General features: G+C 38.1%; 1 pseudogene; it reads right to left on the reverse strand.

Moving 5' to 3' along the window:
• Positions 1-19,086, reverse strand: part of LOC120221239 — a 41,736-nt pseudogene extending 22,650 nt beyond the window's left edge.
• Positions 19,087-21,425: the final 2,339 nt, after the last annotated feature.

Genomic DNA, 21,425 nt, shown 5'->3' on the forward strand with positions numbered 1-21,425 from the left:
ACTGTTTTTGAAAAATGTCCTGCGGTGTGGTTCATAGAAGAGCCTTCTTTTTGTAGTTTATTAATTATCAGCAGGGTAACCAAGGCTGTATAGCAAGGGGCCACCGAAGTAAGAGGTTTCAGAGAAAGAGTAATTTTATGATTAGCCTTTTATTCTTCCTAACAATCTCTTCCATTAGTAAGGCTCCCAAGGATAGCAATGGCACACAAGCATTTGAAGTCGCAGTGAAAGCTTACATCAGCTCAAATAGTAGTTTGTCTGCTGCATTTAAGATGTAACAGAGGCAGCAGTGCATTGAGGTTAGTGTGAAGGTGAAAAAGAAAAAAAAAAATAATACAGTACAATTGAAACACAGATTTCTTTGTGGTTACCACCCTGGAATGGGAGGAATTACTGCCTTGCAAAGAGACTTTCACTTTATCACTTCCACTTACCTTAGGGGACAATGAAGGTAAGGTTAACATGGTCTACAGGGCCTTAGGAAAGCATTTCTAGTCGTGAGATTGCATTTACTTTCTTTTATAGAAGTTAGACCTTAATTTACCCTGGATTCGGTTATCCTTCACTATAGCTGGGAAATCTAAAATGTCTCTCTTGCCTTTGTCTTCCTCGTGAGCACTATCACAGTCTTCTATTGGATCTGTACCCCGTTTGCCTCTTAAAAATAGCTTTACAGTTTTTTTGCAGAAGTGCTACATCATCTATTGTCTAGGAATCCAGTCTTACTTTGAATGCTGATGCAATATTCATATATGTTCTCTAATTGTTCATCTAACAACGAATTGTGTTGGAGAAATGCAACACTTAAAACATAGTCCTTATGGTGAACCCTAATTGTGAAGTGTGCATGATGGTGCTGATAACAAAAATGCTCTTATAAATTGAGCGACCAGGGGCACCTGGGTGGTTCCGTCAGTTGAGCGTCCGACTTCGGCTCGGGTCATGATCTCACAGTTAGTGAGTTCGAGCCCCACATCGGGCTCTGTGCTGACAGCTCAGAGCCCGGAGCCTACTTCAGATTCTGTGTCCCCCACTCTGTCTGCCCCTCCCCTGCTTGCACTCTGTCTCTCTCTTTCTCAAAAATAAATAAACATTAGACATGTTTTTAAATAAATAAATAAAATTGAGCGACCAAACATAGACTTCATTGTGCAAGCTGGGACATTTTGGGAAGTGAACTGGGGTTATTGATAATTATAATAGGAAATTGGCATAAATTAGAACTAATCACAAGTGGCAGTCAAACTACTCATAAACCAATATAAATGATGATAGGAGGCCAGTTGAAACAATTATATGTATATATTAGTTCCAGAATAATGGAACAGAGCCCAGGGAAAGAATTGCCTGATGTGAGACAATGAAAAATTTTAAAATAGTGTTTTTCTTTGTTACTTATATGAAAATAATACATATTAATTGTATAATTTTTTAAAATACGGAAAATATAAAAAGGAAAAACCATGGATAATGCACTGTATACAATTTTAATGTATTTTCCAGATATTTTTTCTTGTGAATATGTACAATGTTATGTAAGTAATAGAAATAGTGTTATATTTTAATATAATTATCTTATTTTTTATTTCATCAACATTTTCTCATTCCATTAAATATTTTCCCACATGATTTTTATTGAATTGATAATACTTTATTCAATTAGTATTTATTAGAGTCTACATAATGCATTATATGAACGAACCATATTTTATTTAATGAGACATTTATTGCTAGACATTTAGATTATCTTACCATTTAGCTGTTATGAATAAGGCTCACATACATAACTTTATATGTAAATCTTTGGTTTTCTTTCTCACAATTTTCTTAGAACATATCCCAGAAAAATCCTATATCTGATCATATGTGTATTTGTAAGACATAATATGTTTTGTCAAATTGAGCTACGGAAAGAATAAATCATTTTTTTGTACAGTGCCTGAAATAGCCATCTAACCCCACACTTATCAACATTAAATATTATCCTTTAGAAAATCTTTATGTTTGCAAAGCAAAAATATATGTTGTTTACTGATGTTGAAATATTGTCTGTTAAAACTAAATTTTAATATCTAGTTGAATTCCTCAAGCTTTGTTACTATGCTTTGAAAATTATATGTAAGTCTTGGCTATATATTATGCCAAATCCACTTCAAAATGTCCACTTCCTTTTTGATTGCCGAGTAAAGAATGAAATCTTGCTGGGGTGCCTGGGTGACTCAGTCGGTTGGGCAGCTGACTTCAGCTCATGTCATGAACTCACAGTTCGTGGGTTCAAGCCCCGCACCGGGCTCTGAGCTGACAGCTAGCTCAGAGCCTGGAGCCTGTTTCGGATTCTGTGTCTCCCTCTCTCTCTGCTCCTCCCCTGCTCATGCTGTCTCTCTCTCTCAGAAATAAATAAAAAACGTTAAAAAGATTTAAAAGAAAAAGAATGAAATCTTGCCATTTGCAGTTATGTGGATGGAACTAGAGGGTATTATGTATGCTAAGTGACATTAGTCAGAGAAAGACATATATGACTTCACTCATATGAGGACTTTAAGATACAGAACAGATGAAAATAAGGGAAGGGAAGCAAAAATAATATAAAAACAGGGCGGGGGACAAAACATAAGAGACTCTTAAATACGGAGAACAAACAGGGCTGCTGGAGGGGCTGTGGGAGGGGGGATGGGGTAAATGGGTGAGGGGCATTAAGGAATCTACTCCTGAAATCATTGTTGTGCTATACGCTAACTTGGATATACATTAAGAAATAAGTAAATTATTTTTTAAAAAGTCCACTTCCTTAAACCTACAAACTAATTTGAAAAGGATTAGACAGATTTACAATATTGAATCTTGCCATTTGGGAGCATGGTACACACCAATAATTTCTCAGGATGTCTTTTATTTTCCTTAGGTTTTATAGCCCGCCTCACATATATCCTGCACATTCCTGTTCATTTGTAGGTACCTTACAGTTTTATTATGATTGTGAATCAAATATATTTTTTTCATTTTCAAACTCATTTGTGCTGACAAATATATATATATATGGGAGAGAGAGAGAGAGAGAAGAGTCTTTATTATTAAATTTCCTTTTAGTTGCTCTTCAATGGTTTTTCACGGGCTTCAATTTTTTCCCTTACTCATCTTCAAGTAAGAAGTGATCCCTCCAGAATTAGTGTTACCAAACACAGGCCAGAGATACTTCCTCTTTGCTATCAAGCAATTCAAGCTGTCTTAGCCATCTTATGGGGAAGTGGGGGCAGAAGCATGTTTATACCACTAATTGGGTGTCTTCATCTAGATGTACTGACCTTGTAATTATTATGAATTACACTCAATTTTTAAGAATCGTTTATTTTCAATTTTCCCTCTTTCTATGCCTTCCTTACTAGTGTAGTAAGAATTTGGCAGAGACACTTTCAAAAGATTTATAATCAGATAACGTTTTGAACAAAAAGTGAGAAATGGGCTGTTAAAGATTTCTCCTCAAATTCTCCCCCATTTAAGTAAATAGAACTTTACCCGCTCCTTCTCCAAAGAGCTCTGAGAAAAAAAATGGATACATTAAAAGTTCCGCTTTAAGTGAAGTTTTAACAAGAATTAAAAATATATAAAAGAAATATTAAATAAGATCATCTCATTCTAATTTACTTCCTAGAAGCATGTGAAATTTACACATGTGGCTTTTTTTGCTGGAAAATATTGTAAATGTCTAATTTGCTCTAGTGAACAGGTTTCGTCGAGAAATTTATTGAAAATTCCACGTAAAATACAGATATACTAATTAAGACCCTTTGGTTTGTAGATGACAGAACCTCAAATTAACTTAGGCTAAAAAAGTAAAGTATTGGAAGAAAGTAGGGATTTTTTTTTTTTAACAAAGCTAATGAAAGGATTTATTCATTAAGCCACAGTAGGGACAAGGCCTCAGAACAATGGGAGGCAGGAATTTCTTCCTGTTTTACATTTGTTTTTCTTCCCACATGTCTGGTTATTCTCAAGTTTTTCATTTTATAAGTCCTTTTACCAAAGAAAGACTAACTCCCAATTCACATTGGAAATATTCCAGGGAAGGACTGTGGTTGCTCTGGGTCAGTTACTAAACCCTGGCACACTCACCTGAGGCTGTGCCGTGAGCAAGCTGACCAAGTGCATCACCAGCATTGAGTAGCTAACCATGTGTATTTGGGGAATCAGTCTAAGTGGGGGTGCTACACCAAGAAGGGAGTACTCTAAAAGTGCTGTACCACGCTCTGGGGGCAAAGGCATCCCCACCCTTTTGGTAATTAGATAATACAGAGGATAGTCTAATAGTAATGTCTTTCCTAGGCTGTTGAGTGCATTTACGAAATTATAAGACGAAGATCCTATATTGGTAGACTGAGTTTTGAGTCTTTGAATCCATTCTCAAGGTGTTAAGCGGAGCTGATCCCTAGAACATCAAATACTCATTTCTCTTTTAAAATTAATACGACTATAGAACTCATGTGATTTTCTCAAGTACGTGTTACAGAATGCTTTTTTAAGAGATTGTTATTATCCTGTTTGATTTTAAAAAGTTATCGCCTTAAAATATGTAGACCATTATAATCCAGTCACCCTCTGGTTTTAGAAATGTTGAGGAGGTATTTTCCTTTTCCTATCTTTGCTTTGTTTTTTTAGATATTTTATAAATCACAAAAATAACCTGTGATTTTAAATAAAATCCTCAGTCAGGCGGGTTTTCAAAAGGAGAAATGATTCTGAAATACACAGAACCAATGGGAATTGTATTTAAAAAAAATTCATACATTCCATTTGCAAATTCACTGAGTTACCTGCAGTGACATTCTGTTTCTTGCACCCCATTGTACCAAGAACAAAACCCCAAATGATCACACAGCTGTCACGGCTGGCGGGTACTCACAGTGTATAACTTTTGATGATTTCAATTCAATTCAATTTTGCCCATTCGTCTTACTAGCTATGTGGAGGGTCTAGTAGACAACAAATTTGAGTTATGTCTGCTTTTGTTGAAGAATACATTTAAGGAAACAACATTTCAGATTTCAGAGGATTTGGTAGAAAAAAACAATAGATGAGACCAAAAATACAGGTATGATTGTGTGGTGGGTTGAAAATAGCACTGGGCTTTAGTCCCGGCTCTACTCTAGATGTGTGACCTTGGGTAAGTTGCTTCTACTCTCTGAGCCTTAGTTTTCTCATCTACAAAGTAAATTTGGAATAGATGATCTCTGCAAAGCTGGCGGCTAATGTTTTGGTGAAATGCTTTCTTTTAGTGTGTAAAGATACAGGTAGCTTAGAAACAACTGGATATTATCCCTGGCTAATTGTGCAGTTACATATGAGAGAAGCTTCAGGAAACTGAGTGACTTGTTCATTTTCATTTTTTCATATTCTTAGGGAAGATTTGGCTCATAACCCACAAAGACATTATGAAAATGACCTTATTCATTTTGTCTATGCCATGAACTTTTAAATAATGATTACTTTCTACAGCTTCATTATGTAGCTAGGAGATGTACTTTCAATTGCATGTTAACTCTTTCTTCTCGTGTAATAATTTTCCCTGTAACGTTCCTGAACTATATATTATGTGTACTTATGGAATAAGAAAATTTTCATATATTACTTTTCTCACATCACTGTTTTAAATATGCTTCTTTCAATGGAAATTCTTCCACAAAGATTTTTTAATGAGCCAAACGCAATCCTTAGTTTTAAATCTGCAAAAGCCATTTCATGGGATCTATCTAGTTCATTCTCATTATCCGGGGTTTCAAAAGAAAGAGCACCATAATGGGGTAATTCCTGTGGTGTAAGGCACTAGGCAGTGAGGGACAAAAGATAAATCTCTTCCTAATAGACACAGAAAATAGAATGCTCTGTATCCTGTGTGACTCTTCTAGAAGGTGTGCTGCATTTTGAAGGCTAAGGGCAAAATCCGTTTTGCAATCCAGTGATAGTTCAATTCATATATCTTGGCCCTGATTTGATTTGTTTCCAAGTTATACCAATAAGGCAGTTATAAAGTAAATTGTGTTCCGTCACTCACAGTCCCTCTATGTTAACACTCAGTGCTTTTTTATTTGAGCTGATTTTGTCCTTTAGCAGCCGGCCGCCAGCATCCACATACCGATTAAACCTCTGTGAGCCATGTCAGTTACTCCTGTTTGTTACCATGTTGTAATTTACAAATCACTTTCCTATCTAGCTCCTCAAATCTTCACAATGACCCTCTGAGACACGCTGGACTGGGATTATCAACCCTCTTGGATCATATTCACATTTATGAAGTTAATTTTGGAAAGGATTTTACTTTGATAGACAGTTGAGGTTTTTAAATAATCTGTTAACTTCCTATTATATTACCTGTAAGATAGCTGCACTTGTAATCAATGTCTATGTCCTATACCAACACCCGAAACTCAGCATGTCCAAAACTGGTTGTCTCCCCACCCTTCCATCTCCTGCTTACCATCGACCTGAGGTAGACAGAAGGCCATCACCAACCTCCTTTTAGGTGTTCCTTCATTTGTCACCATTTCTCTAACCTTCCAATCTAGAAACCACTTTCTTTAACTTGCCCTCCTGAGCAAATCAGTTACCTGGCTCTGTTGCAGCATTATCGACAACAACCGCTGTACATTTCCCCCCTTCTTCTTCACAGCTACTGCCATAATTCTATTGCAACAGCCTTATAATTTGATTCCCAGTCTCTAGACTAGCCATTCTTCATTTTTCACACTGCCAAAAATACGCCTTTCTTAAAACATGGCTTAGAATCTGTTAAATCTCTCATCACCACCTATCCTCAATGATGAGCAAGCAGTACAGATTAATGCTTTTAAGTACAATGGACTTAAATTTAAATTCCTTCTTCATGATTTAAATCTGGGTGTGCCTGAATCCAAAGCATGATTACAATGTGCCGACTTTCTGACCTTCAAGGTGGGCAGGGAACATACGATTGGGCATTCAAGGGATCAGCTGAGACCTCAGATTAAGGGACCCTAGCTCTTCTTGTCTGAGCCTGGTAGACCTCGCAAACCCCTATGAATCCCACAGTCTTACTTAACCTGTGGCTGGGAGCTCTTGACAGTCAGAATTAGAACTCTTGCTTTAATCGTAGTTCTCATCTTGGTCTCTCTTGCCCTGCCCTACCCACTTCCTCAGACCAAGCATGACTAATGTCGCCCAGGATTCTTTGTAGTCAGCCTTGCAGAGAGGACGGTGTACAAATGAGATTGCTCAATGTTCATTTTGGTTGTTCTTCACCGTCTCTGTTGAACCTCATGAAAAAGCGTCAGCACTGCTTGCCTAGAAATCGTGTGAAATAGTAGACAAATACCAGCTTTGACTTCGCACAGACCTGGGAGTTCTAGATCCTCCACTGGCTAGTTGTCTAATTTGGGGGCAGGTCATTTCACCTCCCTAAAGCTTCGATTTCCTTTCTCTGACTGAAAGTAGGTGTATGTTGGTATCTACTAACTTGGAGAATATGCAATGATAAAAACACTGTCATGAATTAAAGAACACTTTTTTTTAATGTTTTATTTATTTCTGAGAGAGAGGCAGCATGAGCAGGGGAGGGTCAGAGAGACAGGGAGATACAGAATCCGGAGCAGACTCCAGGCTCTGAGCTGGCTGTCAGCACAGAGCCCGACGCGGGGCTCGAACCCACGAACCGGGAGATCATGACCTGAGCCGAAGTCGGACGCTTCACCGACTGAGCCACCCAGGCGCCCCTTAAAGAGCACTTTTAAATACATTTACATTTCGTTATCTAAAAGTACAGCTATAACTATGAGGTGCATTGTTTGTTCCATTTGCAGCTAATACTTGGTATACACATGAATTTGTGACTCCTTTGCCTTAATTCTAGGGTCACTTGAGCTCCATGGACTGCTTGTGGCTGTGACAGGGACTGCTTATTGGCTTCCGATGTCCATTCTCGTATTGTAATATGATCAAAGAACCTTTAGGTTGGCCTTATAGCTGCTTGAATAATGATTTCACTCATTGGCCTCTCTTGCAACCATGAATGACCATATCACCAAGTTATGACCAAAGGGATGTAGGCATAAGTGAAAAGTGAGACATCTGGGAATGCTGAGAAAGAAAAAGCATGACCTCTTTATTTACCATCCCTTTCCTGCTGGCCGCAAAAGTTGGGTCTGAAGCTGGAGCAGCCCTTCAAGGTCATGAATTGAAGAAGTGCATCGAGAAAGATATCAATTATATTTTTCTGTTCAAATAACTGAACAACATTCTAATTAATGCAGTTGGAAACCATTGAAACAATGCGTATAAAAGAGCTGTGCTCAGTGTTAGCGACTTCTTGTTATTGAGTAGGTCGTTCCTCCCTTTCTTGAGCTAACTTCCCTCGGGTTTGTCCCATTACCCTGTAATACTGCTGAGCTATGGACTCGTGGGTGTCTGCAAGATCGGAAAAAAATCTCCCTTCCCTTAGGCGGCACATCCCATGCTATATTGGTTATTTTGACCTTCATGAACAGTTATGCATAGCTGTTCTCTGAGATAGTGTCTGAATTCTCTGAAGCTATAATATGCGGTACTTTTTATAAGAGGCACTTTTGATTATTACCTTCGCTGAAAGTAATAGGCAGGCAGATTTGTGGCGCTCTCTGTTTCCATGTGTATTCAAGATTGCGCTGCTACTTCATGATGGTCTTCGTTATTCGCAAGCTGATTAGATAGAGTGTTGAAACCAAATGGAAAATGACACAATTTATTACCTTTACGGAGTGTATTATAAAAATATTATAAACAATAAAAAATTCTTTGGAATTAATAGAACATAAAGTGCTCTTTTTTTTCCCTCATGAAATTATAGGTGGAATGGGATTGTATCTGGGTAGTAATGAAACATCTTATTAGCTTTCAATTATAGTCCTGAGCAGCAACTCTCTCCACCCCCTACTGTCTCTCGATCTCCTTCACCCCCCACACCCTCACACCCCCACACCCCCGCCCCCGCTGCCCCTCCTCTCCCTCTCTCTCTCTAATAGATATTATAATCAGGGTTTAAACTAGAAGATAATCCAATTGACTGAACATTAAATGCATTACATAACAATTGTATTCTCATATATTAATATGCACCACAAATGTACTAAACTATGTAGAAAGCCAAAATCATATTGGAACCGGAAAATTTAATTATGGTAGGAAGAGGTATATTAGTCGGGCCACAAACAATAAAATATCACCACATTCACTTGTAAAGTTCCCTCAACTTTATAATGTTACTTTGAGGCATTTAATGCTGTTAACTGTTGCCATGAGATATTGAGAGGTTTTGTTCTTTCTTTATTAGAAATAAGGATATGAGGAGCACCCGGGTGGCTCAGTCGGTTAAGCATCTAACTTCAGCTCAGGTCACGATCTCCCGGTTTGTGAGTTCGAGCCCCTCATCGGTCTCTGTGCTGACAGCTTGGAGACTGGAGCCTGCTTCCAATTCTGTGTCTCCCTCTCTCCCTGCCCCTCCCCTGCTAGTGCTCTGTCTCTCTCTCTTTCTCTCAAATATAAATAAACATTTAGAAAGGAGAAATGAGGCTATGTGCTGACAACCACATACTTAAAGAACTCCGGGCTTAATGTTCGGCTCCTAACAACAACAGTGCATCACTGTGGCACCTCCATTAGCTTGCTCAGGATTCTAGAGGCTGCTGTGCCTGGCAATTAGAGAGCATCAGGAGGATAAGCTCTATGACAGCCATCTATTCATTCATATATGGAACACATCTGTTGACATCTTAAATGCTAATTAATAAGTAAGGGACTAAGGCTTCATGCATAATTAAGACAAGCCGAATTGTCTTTTCTTCTCTCTCCAAATTCAGAACTCAAATGGAAACTGAAGGAAGGTTCTTCCTTCACTAACCCAGTTGTGCTTTCAGTTTGCAGAGTCAGAGAAACAATTCTCAAAGCACAGGTTTACTTGCAGAGAAAGAGAGAGGAAGAACTTTTTAAAAGAAATGGTATTTGGCCATCACTGTAGGCAAATGCATGAATGATTTTATAAGCCATGCCCGAGAGAAATGCAGATACTTGGCAGGCTTCATGGACCCAATTATTAGGAATGCTGACTTTGAGCTATTGCTATAGGTTTCAGAGTCTGTACCGACCAATCATAGCAACGAACTTTAAGAGAAGGTCATTGTTATGCACATTATAAAAATATATTTAACTTGGGGCACCTGGGTGGTTCAGCAGGGTAACCATCCGACTCTTGATCTCGACTCAGACCATCATGTCAAGGTTCCTGAGATTGAGCCCCACGTCGGGCCGTGTACTGACAGCGCAGAGACTGCATACGATTCTCTCTCCCTGTCTCTCTGCCCCTCCCCCACTTACTTGCTCTCTGTCTCCCTCTCTCTCAAAATAAATAAATAAGAATTTATACATAAATATAATATATATACATATGTATATTTTAACATCGACTATCTGCAAGGCTATGACTTACTTTAAAAAAAAACCCACACCTTTAAATGGAGGGACTGTTATAACCACAAAGAGTTCTATTCACCTACATGGTAGAAAATACTTCATGGCAATATGTTTTAGTGACACAATCATGTTTCTCTATTTAGATTTTTGAGATAGAGAGAACTGCCATTCTGAAAAGAAGTAATAGAGGCATACACATTCCTAAAGAAAGCATGTGATTAATCCATATTCTACCACGGTTCCTAATGAAGCTATATTTAATGTAAAAAGGAGGGAAGTCTTAGCCTTTCCAGTACAGTGGTAGTAGCTTGATTGTCATGTTTGCAACTGAATCTGTAGGTGTGCTGATGCATGTGTGGGAGAGAAAAAGTGATTATATCTTCTATTAAATTATAAGGCAGTTTGATCTCTTATCTCAGACTTTCTAACACTCTAGTCAATGTTCCTTTTTCTTTTTCTTTTTTTTTTTTTTTTGGTCAGGAGGTCTGATTTGTCAGGGATATAGATTCTTGTTTAGTTAAAGGTCAGGCGCCAAACAATTGATTCGATTGCTCAGCCACTGGGTCATTAAGTTGCGTGAAATAACCTTGTTGCAAATGTTCATCTGTGATCCAATCTGGGACTGTGTACTCAGGGCTGGCATTAGCATCTGTGGAAAATATTAAGTTGAATTTCACCTTTGGAATTGTAAGTATATATATGTGTGTGTGTATATATATATATATATACATATATATATAGTCATAGGTGTGTATGCCATAGGAGTACATGTATATATGAAACTGCTTGTGATTTGAGAATATACAAATGTCCCCTTCCTTTCTAAGCCTTTCTGTGGCCTGAAATTCCACTATGGGGGGGTTTTCTTGCATTCAATACTGTAGCAACCTTGAGGAGTGATGATGTGAGGGTCTGGAATCCAAAGCATTGCCCAGAAAGACTGGATCACAAGCAGTGCCACGGTCCTGACTTGCGAGAGCGACAAGAATGCTGAGTGCCTGGGAAGACACTGAGAAAATGGGCAGGAAGGCCAAGGCCAAACTGTTCCATCTTCAAAACTTTGCTACGGACAGATTTTTCTGGTCCTATACTACAGAATCCAAAGAAACTTAAAGCGTATAAAGGGAGGAGCACTGGACTTGGAGTCCAGGGTCCTAGTCCCAGCTGTGTTCACCCACTGGGTGCGCCCTAAGACAAGTCAGTGAACTCCTGTGAGAAAACTCTGCTTCCTCAGGTAAAATCTGGTAATTTAAGCCACTGCTCTCAAAGCTCCAGATTTCTACATTTTACACTTTAGATGGCTGGAATTTGGTCCAGTGTCCAGTGAAGGGCATGCTGTCTAGCAAACTGATGGGTTCTGTTCCCTCTTCTTTTTGTTTTTATAGTTTATTTATTTATTTTGACAGGGAGAGAGGCAGGGAGGGGGAGAGAGAGAACTCCAAACAGGCTCCGCACCGTCAGAGCGGAGCCCAAAGTAGGGCTCGAACCAACACCGTGAGATCATGACCTGAGCCAAAATCAAGCATGGGACTCTTAACCGATTAAGCCACCCAGGTGCCCCATTATATTCCGTCTTCAACTACTATTGTCCAAATTAATTGCTTAAGCCATAGAGTCTTCTTGATTATTGTTGAGGACAAATTTCAAGTCATGTTTGTTTTGGAGTTTTGGAAGGGGTGTTGTATTTCTACATGTGTCATAGTGGGAAGGATATTTAGTTTCAACTTTGTCACTAAGCTTCAAAAACCTCCACTTTACTCCTTCCAGCTGAGTTTCATTACTTCTAATATGTTTTTTAAATGTTTGTTTGTTTACTTATTTATTGATTTAGAGAGAGAGAGAGAGAGAGAGAGAGAGAACCTCAAGCAGGCTCCATGCTGTCAGCATAGAGCCTGAGTCTTGACCTGAGCTGAAATCAAGAGTCAGACACTTAACCACCTGAGTCACTCAGGTGCCCCTCTAATACTCTTTTAAAGCTATTCTATGGTATCCGTTTCTAATTGCTCCACATATCTGTCTATTATCGATGTATACATTTTGGCTTTTACATCTTTTTCAGCAAAAGCCCGGATTTAATCTTTCTAGATAGCCATCACATAGTAATTATTTAAAAGAATGGCTTTTTGTAGTTGAAATATTTCTGACGTAGCCAGATTTGCCAGCTCCCTAAGCACTATTTGTAAAGTACTCAGAGGAGTTTATAGCTCGTGAGGGTGAGTATCCTTCTGTTATATAGTTTAAGTGCCCGCATTACAGCATTTGGGTGACTTAGTTGTTTGCCGGTGAGTCAACAATTTTAGGTTCATGTGCTCCTGTGTTTCCAGTTTCCATGCACGGAGAATGTTTTCTATCAATGATAGAGGCAGATAGACATAGATTAATATAGATACAGATACATAGATGTAGAGATAGAGACAGAGAAAGAGATAGGTAGTAAGGTGACTCCCATATGGGGAAACCTGAAAAACATTGGTCTTAATTTGGATCAATTTAATGCCATTTCACAAATGTTTTCTGAGTCTGTACTGGGTACCTTACCCTGTTAGCCTGAGGTAAAAGATTGCTTTTGTGCAGATTAATTTTAAACGGAAATCTATTATGTTTGTAAGCTTTCCCAATAAATCTATATTCCCCTGGATATATATCATGACCTTGCATTTATGCTAAACTGTTGTGGGGAAAAAAGAGTTGATGCCGCTTTCTGGAATCTTGTATGATTGTCACTTGTCACGCAGTTTCACATAGAACCACATCTCAAAAGAACCCCGCTTTTTCCTTTCAGTGATGGTCAGGAACTCATAATTCAGTTAACTTTTAAAGCGAATAAAGACCTCACACCTCCCAGTTTTAAGGTTCCTTACAGTTTCATTTGTTGGTAGGTATGCTTGATGTAACTTGAATCAAATCTGGGACATTTTGCTTCTGGTCTATGCTATCTACAATCATATCCTGCTTCTTTTATGTCATTTACAAGCATAGATTTTGCCTATAGAATTTATGGAACCATTTCTAATAGGGGGATCTATGGTTAGACCATTATCTTGGTTAAGTAATGTAAACTAGCTATAGCTGTCATTACTTATTACTTTTAAACAAGGCCTCTAAATTATTTTTAAGTTTATTTTTTTTGAGAGAGAGAGATCTCGAGAGAGCACAAGTGAGGGAGGGGCAGAGAAGGAGAGAGAGAAAGGATCCCAAGCAGGCTCCTCACTGTCAGCATAGAGACTGACGTGGGGCTTGAACTGTGAACCGTGAGATCATGACCTGAGCCGAAATCAAGAGTCGAACATTTAACCAACTAAGCCAGCCAGGCGCCCTTCTAAAAATGCTTTTCAAATTCAAGTTTATCATTGATGATGTACCATTTCCACAACTGTTTTTATGAAATATTTCACACATGTAAAAAATATATCTACTATATTTATGTGTAAGATATAAAGAATAAAAAGATAATGACTGCCTATGTACTCACTATCCATCCTAAAGGGAACCACTATCCTAAATTACATTTTTAATAAAAATTTTATATATTAAAGTGTACAAAATGGTGTTTTGATATACATATACCTAGTGAAATGGTTGCTGTAGTCAAGCTAATACACATATCCATTTTCTTACCCTATATACATGTTTTCTTAAACAGTATGCAGTTAAATTTTGCATGATCTTGAAGTCTGATATATATTTGCTTGCTTTTACTTTTTTCATTTAATATTCTATTTAGAAGTAGACTTTGTGTGAGTGAAAAAAATTAGCCTTTCTTGTTTTAATGCACTGAGATTTTGAAGTTGTATATTATCACAGTACAACCTAGCATATACTGGCTAATAAATATTGTCTCTTCCATTTTCTTAAGAGCAAGGAAGGAAGAGAGCATAGGTGAAGGAAAATGAATTTAAGGCTGCAGTTGCCTACATGATTGTCTTTATACTTGTCAATTATAGTGAAAGAACTCAACCACAGTTAGCATTCATTTTCATCTAAATACATGGTGTCAGAGTTACAACTGCTATAGGTAGGCCTATAGCAACTCATGAAAAAGAGATAGGCTAAACCTGAATGGAGACTGGATTAGACCACTGAAGAAAATGAGCTTTTAACACCATCAACCTGCAATCTTTTGAGGCGTTTGGGCAGGAAGACCCCTCCAGTAAAGGCACCATCTAATATTCTTTCTGTTTCGGATGGCTGCTCTGAATTACTGATTTAAACCATCTTGGAGGATCTATAATAAGGTCGTGGCTTCTGGCATCATAAACCATTTCTTTTATTATGTGAGGATTCGAGAAAAATCTGACGGCCACTTCATTTTGCCTCTGGCATCTGGTCTATGAAAAACAAAAACAAATCAAAACAAAAAAACTAATTTCATTTAAAATATTTTTTAAAAATTGGGAAGATTTCCAAAAGCTTTGGCTACAAGAGTAATATTGAAAGAAGTTCTCCAAACTTCTTGGAAATGACCTAACTTGAACATACTTTTTAAAGCATGCACCACAGAAGAAAAAAAATTCAAAAAACTAACAGACTACTGGTTGCCATGGGTTAAGGAAGGAGTAGAGCTGGATAAAATCAATGTGGCTATAAAAAGGCAACATAAGAGGTCTTTGGGGTAATATAAATGTTTTTGTTGTATGACTATATCAATGTCAATATCCTTGTTTGTGATATCATACCGTAGTTTGCAAGATTTTACCATTGGGGAAACTGGGTAAAGAGTATATGGGATCTGACTGTATTATTTCTTAAAACTACATGTGCATCTACAATTAGTAAAGAGTATAGGGGATCTGTCTGTATTATTTCTTAAAACTACATGTGCATCTACAATTATCATAAAATAAAAAGCTTAATTTTTAAAAAAGACAAGCAACAGGAAGGGAGAATCCATTTGCAAAAATATGTATCTGATAAAGGGCTTGTATCCAGAATACACAAAAATGTTTACATCTTAATGGCAGAGAAACAATCCTATCAAAAAATGGGCAAGGATGACTATAACCAAAAGACAGACTAATAACACATATTACAGAAGTTGGAAACCATATATATTCCTGGTGGGAATAAAATCACACAGCTCCTTTGAAAAAAGATTTGGCAGTTTCTCAAAAAATTAAACACAGTATTACGATATGACCCAGGAATTTTACTCCTAAGTATATACCCAATAAAATGGAAAATATATGCCCCCAACCAAAAAAACTTGTTCACAATTTTTAACAGTGGAATTAATTATTCGTAATAATCAAAGGTTGTAAACAACCCAAACGTGCATCACCTCCCAATGAATAAATTAAATGTGGTATATCCATTCAATGGAATATGATTCAATGATAAAAAGAAATGAATACATGCTACCACATCTCAAAAACATTTTGATTAGTGGAAGAAGCCAGACACAGAGACCACATATGTTATTATTCCATTTAAATGAAATATCAAAAAAAAAATGGCAAAGTTGTAAAGATAGAAGGAGGCCAGCGGTGACCTGGTATGGTAGTGGTGGAGAACAGGGATTCACAGTAAATGTGCATGAAGTTTCTTATCGAGGCTATGAAAATGTAAAACTGATTCAGGGTGATGGTTTTGATAGTTTTACCAAACTTATTAAATTTTCCCAAAAATGTCATTGAATTATACATGAAAAGGGAGAATTTTATGATATGCAAAATATGCCTCCATAAAATAACTTCAAAACAACCACAAAAGAATTCTGCATATTGATTATCTATCACACGTTACTGGGTAGTGAAGGTTTTACTCTTAACACCAACTACTTGGGTGTTTTCTTCCTCATGATTGTTCTGTCCATTGAAGTCTATTGGGAACTCAAATCAGATGCAGAATTTTTAGTGTAACTGGTATCTTGAGAATCGTTAGATAATGGACTATTGCTCACCTTTGTGGTAAGTGATGAAAACCCAGTAAGAATATGTCTTTTTTTCCCCAGTTTAACTCAATCGCTATGTTGTTTTAATTCCATCTCACAATGATTGAGTAATATTCTTTCTCAGTTGCGTTTACCAGGTCCAGTGTTTACATTATTTGAGCAATCTTTTGCAAGAAATCTTTAGAACATGAGAAAAGCAGTTATCTCTATCTAGATAGTTCCAAAGTCCTTTTATAGATGCTACTTAAGTATTTGGGTCATTGCACACATCCATCAAAAATGACTTTATTTTTCTGGAGGTAGCTATGATTGTCATTTAAAAATATGACCTATGAAAGAATTCATAGTGACAAAAGTACATTATGCAGATAACTTCCAAACATTCTAATATTTGTCATTTAATGAAATGTGTACATTGATGCAAAGTCTGTTATGAACTGACTGTGTATGTGCATATATGGGTTGGAAAAGACAACTAAAATTGTCTTTATTCACAATCAAGCCAATTTTGTAGAAAAATCCCAATAAATCTGAAAAAAAAAAACCCTTGTAGAAGAAATAAATGAATGTAGCACAATTGCGTTGTAGAAGATCAACATGCAAACATATTTCCATATACTGGCAATGAACAACTGGAAACTGAAATTTAAAACAAAAATCAATTTACAGTCACCCCAACAACATGAAATATGTATGGATAAATCTAACAATACATAAAGAAGATTGTTTTAAAAATTAATAGACTTTATTTTTTAAAGTAATTTTAGATTTACAGAAAAATTGCATGGAAAGCACAAGGACCCTTCCCTGCCCACACAGCTCCCCTGCTATAAACATCTTACATTATTATGCCAAATTTTTTCAACTGATGAACCAATATGAAAACATTATTAAAAAATCCATAGCTTACATTATGATAAGTTTACTCTTTGTATTGCTCATTTTATGGATTTTGAGAAACCCATAATGTCATGTATCCACCATTGCCATCATACTAAGTAGTTTCACTACCCTAAAAAATCTCCCATGCTCCCCCTGTTCATCCCCCCTTCCATCAGCCTGAATCCCTGATAACCACAGATCTCATTACCATCTCTATAGTTTTGTCTTTTCTGGAATATCATATAGTTGGAGTCAAACAGTATATACCCTTTACAGACTGGCTCCTTTCATCTAGAAATATGGGTTTAAGTTTCCTCCATGTGTTTTCGAGACTTAATAGCTGGAAGCTTGTGTCTGTTATAGGGACAATTTGAACATCAAAATAGTGATGATTGAACTTAAGAGACTGATTTTTTTTTGGCTGGTACAGTATAGTTTGATGATAGCTGATAGGCAGGGCTCCCCAAGCCCCTCCCCTTCTTCACGGCATCTGGGATGGAAACTATGTAGAGGTTGGGAGATTCCGTGTGTTTGGGGCAAGTCCTCCCCAGCCACTAAGGGTCTCTCTCTTCCTCTTGCTCTGGCTGTGACTGGTGGTCCAGAGAGCTCTTACTCCTTGGAGGAAGACCATAACATCCACCACCCAGTTGCTATGGCCACATTCATTGTCATAACAGGAACTGAGCTTGACAAAGTGGTCGCTGAGAGCAATGCTAGCCCCAGCATCAAAGGTGAAAGAGTGGGGGGCGCCTGGGTGGCTTAGTCGGTTAAGCGTCCGACTTTCACTTAGGTCATGGTCTCGCGGTTCGTGGGTTCGGGCCCCGTGTCGGGCTCTGTGCTGACTGCCAGCTCAGAGCCTGGAGCCTATTTCAGAGTCTGTATCTCCCTCTCTCTCTCTGACCTTCCCCTGCTCATGCTTTCTCTCTCTCTCTCTCTCCTAGAAACAAATAAAACATTAAAAAAAAAAAAAAAAGGTGAAAGAGTGGGTGTCACTGTTAAAGTCACAAGAAGCAACCTATTCACCAGTAGAGTAGCCAGGATACCCTTGATGGGGCCCTCCAATGCCTGCTTCACCACCTTTTTGATGTCATTGTATTTGGCAGCTTTCTCCTGGTAACAGGTCAGATCCACAGTGGACATGTTGGGGGTGGGGATATGGAAAGCCATTGCCAGTGAGCTTCTCATTCAGCTCAGGGATGACCTAGCCTACAGCCTTGGCAGTGCCAGTAGAAGCAGGGCTGATGTCCTGGGAAGCCCCTTGGGCATCACACCACAGCTTCCCAGAGGGGCTGTCCACGGTCTTCTGGGTGGCAGTGATGGCATGGACTGTGGTCACAAGTCCCTTCACAATGTAGTTGTCATGCATGACCTTGGTCAGAGGGGCCAAACAGTTGGTGGTGCAGGAGGCATTGCTGGCAGTCTTGTGAGAGTCGGTATACTTCTCATGGTTCACACCCATCACAAACATGGGGGCATCAGCAGAAGGGTCAGAGATGATGACCCTCTTGGCCCCAACCTTCAAGTGAGCCCCAGCCTTCTCCATGATGGTCAAGACCCCAGTGGACTCTACAACATACTCAGCACAAACATCACCCCATTTGATGTTGGCAGGGTCTCACTCCTGAAAGATGGAGATGGGCTTTCCATCGATGACAAGTTTCTTGTTCTCAGCTTTGACTGTCATGAAATTTTCTGTGGGTGGAATCATAATAGAAAATGTAGACCCCATAGTTGAGGTCAGTGAAGGGGTCATTGATAGCAACAATATCTACTTTACCAGAATTAAAAGCAACCCTGGTGACCAGGCGCCCAGTATGGCCAAATCCTTTTACTCCAACCTTCATCATCGTGTCTCCAGGATGCAGCTGGTCCTGCACCAGGAGATGTGGGTCTCTGTAGAACGGGGAGAAGAAGAGAGCCGAGACAGACAATTTCTAATAGAATTCAGTTACTAGGATTTTATTTCATTCTCTTGATAAACGGATGATCTACCTAAGGAAATGAATAGGTCTTCTGTCTCTGCCATCTCAGAATCAAGAGAATCACTCCATGTGTCCTCCTCATGAACCTACATCCTCTCAATATTTTCTACCTCTGTCAGCTTCCCGACACATCTATGTGTCCATTTTTTGAATAATCCATTTGTGATTAATTTCTTTATTTCCTATCTAGAGCCAACTTTGCCTTATTTCACAGAAGCTGGCATGAATCTTTGAAAAATAAACTCAGGATATGAATATATTGGCCTGAATTATTGATAAGTCATCCAAAATTATTGTGCCTTGCTGTAATCTGGAACACTTGCATGAAATAGCAAAATAAGAAAAGTTCAGTCTTCACATATTGTCTCGATGCCTTATATATATAAATAAACAAAACATGGCCCAGCCATCAGTTTACTTAGCTATGTATTTCTTTCATATACAGTGTGCTTCAGCTATATTGAATGAAAAATAAATGCCATTATTTTGAGTTCTATATGGATTTCTTTTTGATGTTTGCGTCTTACCAATTTCACTGAATACTTTTGTTTTGGGGATCACAGACCATTTTTGTCAGCCATGTCCCACCCATTGTTTAAGAAATTTGCTTCACGTGTTCATTTGACTTTTCATTATAGACTGTTCGCTTACCTTATACTTAATACAAAGGATGAAAGTATCTTATCTTTCACAGCTTTCTCCTTTGAGTAACTCTTATATTCTTACATGTCAGTTAGAACTTACTGAAACACTTTCAATTCACAGTGCACTGCAGTTTTTAGCAAATGGTTGTTTCCAATGTCCCTGATTTGGGATAAAAATATTTTGGGTGTTATTTTTTCTTGATTTCCAGCTTGGAGTACCAGAGTATGTTGAAAACATGTGTTGCATTGTGAGTAGCTTGTACCACTTGTCCACATAGTAGTAGAAATCAGTTTTTTAATTTGACATTTCTGTTAAATCATTTTTGTACTGCTAGTAAAGATGTAGTTCCATTTCTTTTCTTTTTTTTAATAGTTTATTGTCATGTTGGTTTCCATACAACACCCAGTGCTCATCCCCACAAGTGCCCTCCTCCATGCCCATTTCTTAAGTATCATGTACAAAGTACAGTGTAACATAGAGATCAATATGAGATATAATCCTCGCCTTCTAAGAGCTTACAGTCTAATTAAGGAGATAAAGTAGATGTGTGTGTGTGTTTATACATGGAGTTAAGTAGCAAAACAAAGCATGATAACCAGTGGCACAACATAGAACTTGAAGTCGGAGGGCTGAAGTTTGATATTTGGATCTGCCTGTTGCTGTGTGATGCTGAGCCAGTTACTTAACCTTGCCAAGTTCCAGTTGGCTCATCTTAAAGACAGGCGTAATAATGCACAGTGATAATGTGAAGATTACATTGAATGACGTATAGGAACGTATACAGGGTCTCATGCCCAAATCCATAAAGCGCCTTTGTTCTACTCAAATGTAGCACCGGGGGAATGACTACAGCCATTGCTTGGACCTCCAGTTCAAATACTCTTTCAGTCCACTATTCAGGAAAGTATATGGGCTTTGGAGTCAGACTTACTGGATTTTGAATAGTGTCTTGAGCTATTCCTGATTGTATGACATTGTGCACGTGACTTAACCCTTCTAATTCTTAATTTCATCATTTTCAATGGGGATATTATTATCCACTTACTAAGGAGTTATTGTGAAGATGAAAATAATATTATTATTATTTACGTTAATACCTGCGGCCCAATAGATAATGGAACATATATGTACTAAAGTGGGCGATTTTCTCAGCCCTTTACAAAGACCACAGTAAAGAAGTGTGAAAAGTGCGAAGCCTATACTCTGAAAAAATTATGTAGTCTTAATGAGTTTATCTGTATATAGTAAGTTATGCACAGTTATAAATTGGTCTACAAAGAATCACAAGAACACAAAAGCATAACCAGGATGCCCTCATTATAAACGGGACTGTAGCTGTTTGAGTATGAGGCCCTGTATACTTTCATATACATTATTCCATATAATCTTCCCAATACCACTGTGCATTATTACTCCTGTTTTTAACATGGAACAAAAGGGTGCCCTTTTGTTGGTAGTCAACCATCCTTACTCATTTGGGATGAGTGGGTGTGGACAGAGTGGTACCCGTCCCTATCCAGAGTTCATCTTCCCATCATACTGGCAGCTACCATGGTAGA

This window comes from Hyaena hyaena, unplaced genomic scaffold (assembly GCF_003009895.1).
Source record: "Hyaena hyaena isolate Hyena2069 unplaced genomic scaffold, ASM300989v1 scaffold_765, whole genome shotgun sequence".
NCBI classification, from domain to species: domain Eukaryota; kingdom Metazoa; phylum Chordata; class Mammalia; order Carnivora; family Hyaenidae; genus Hyaena; species Hyaena hyaena.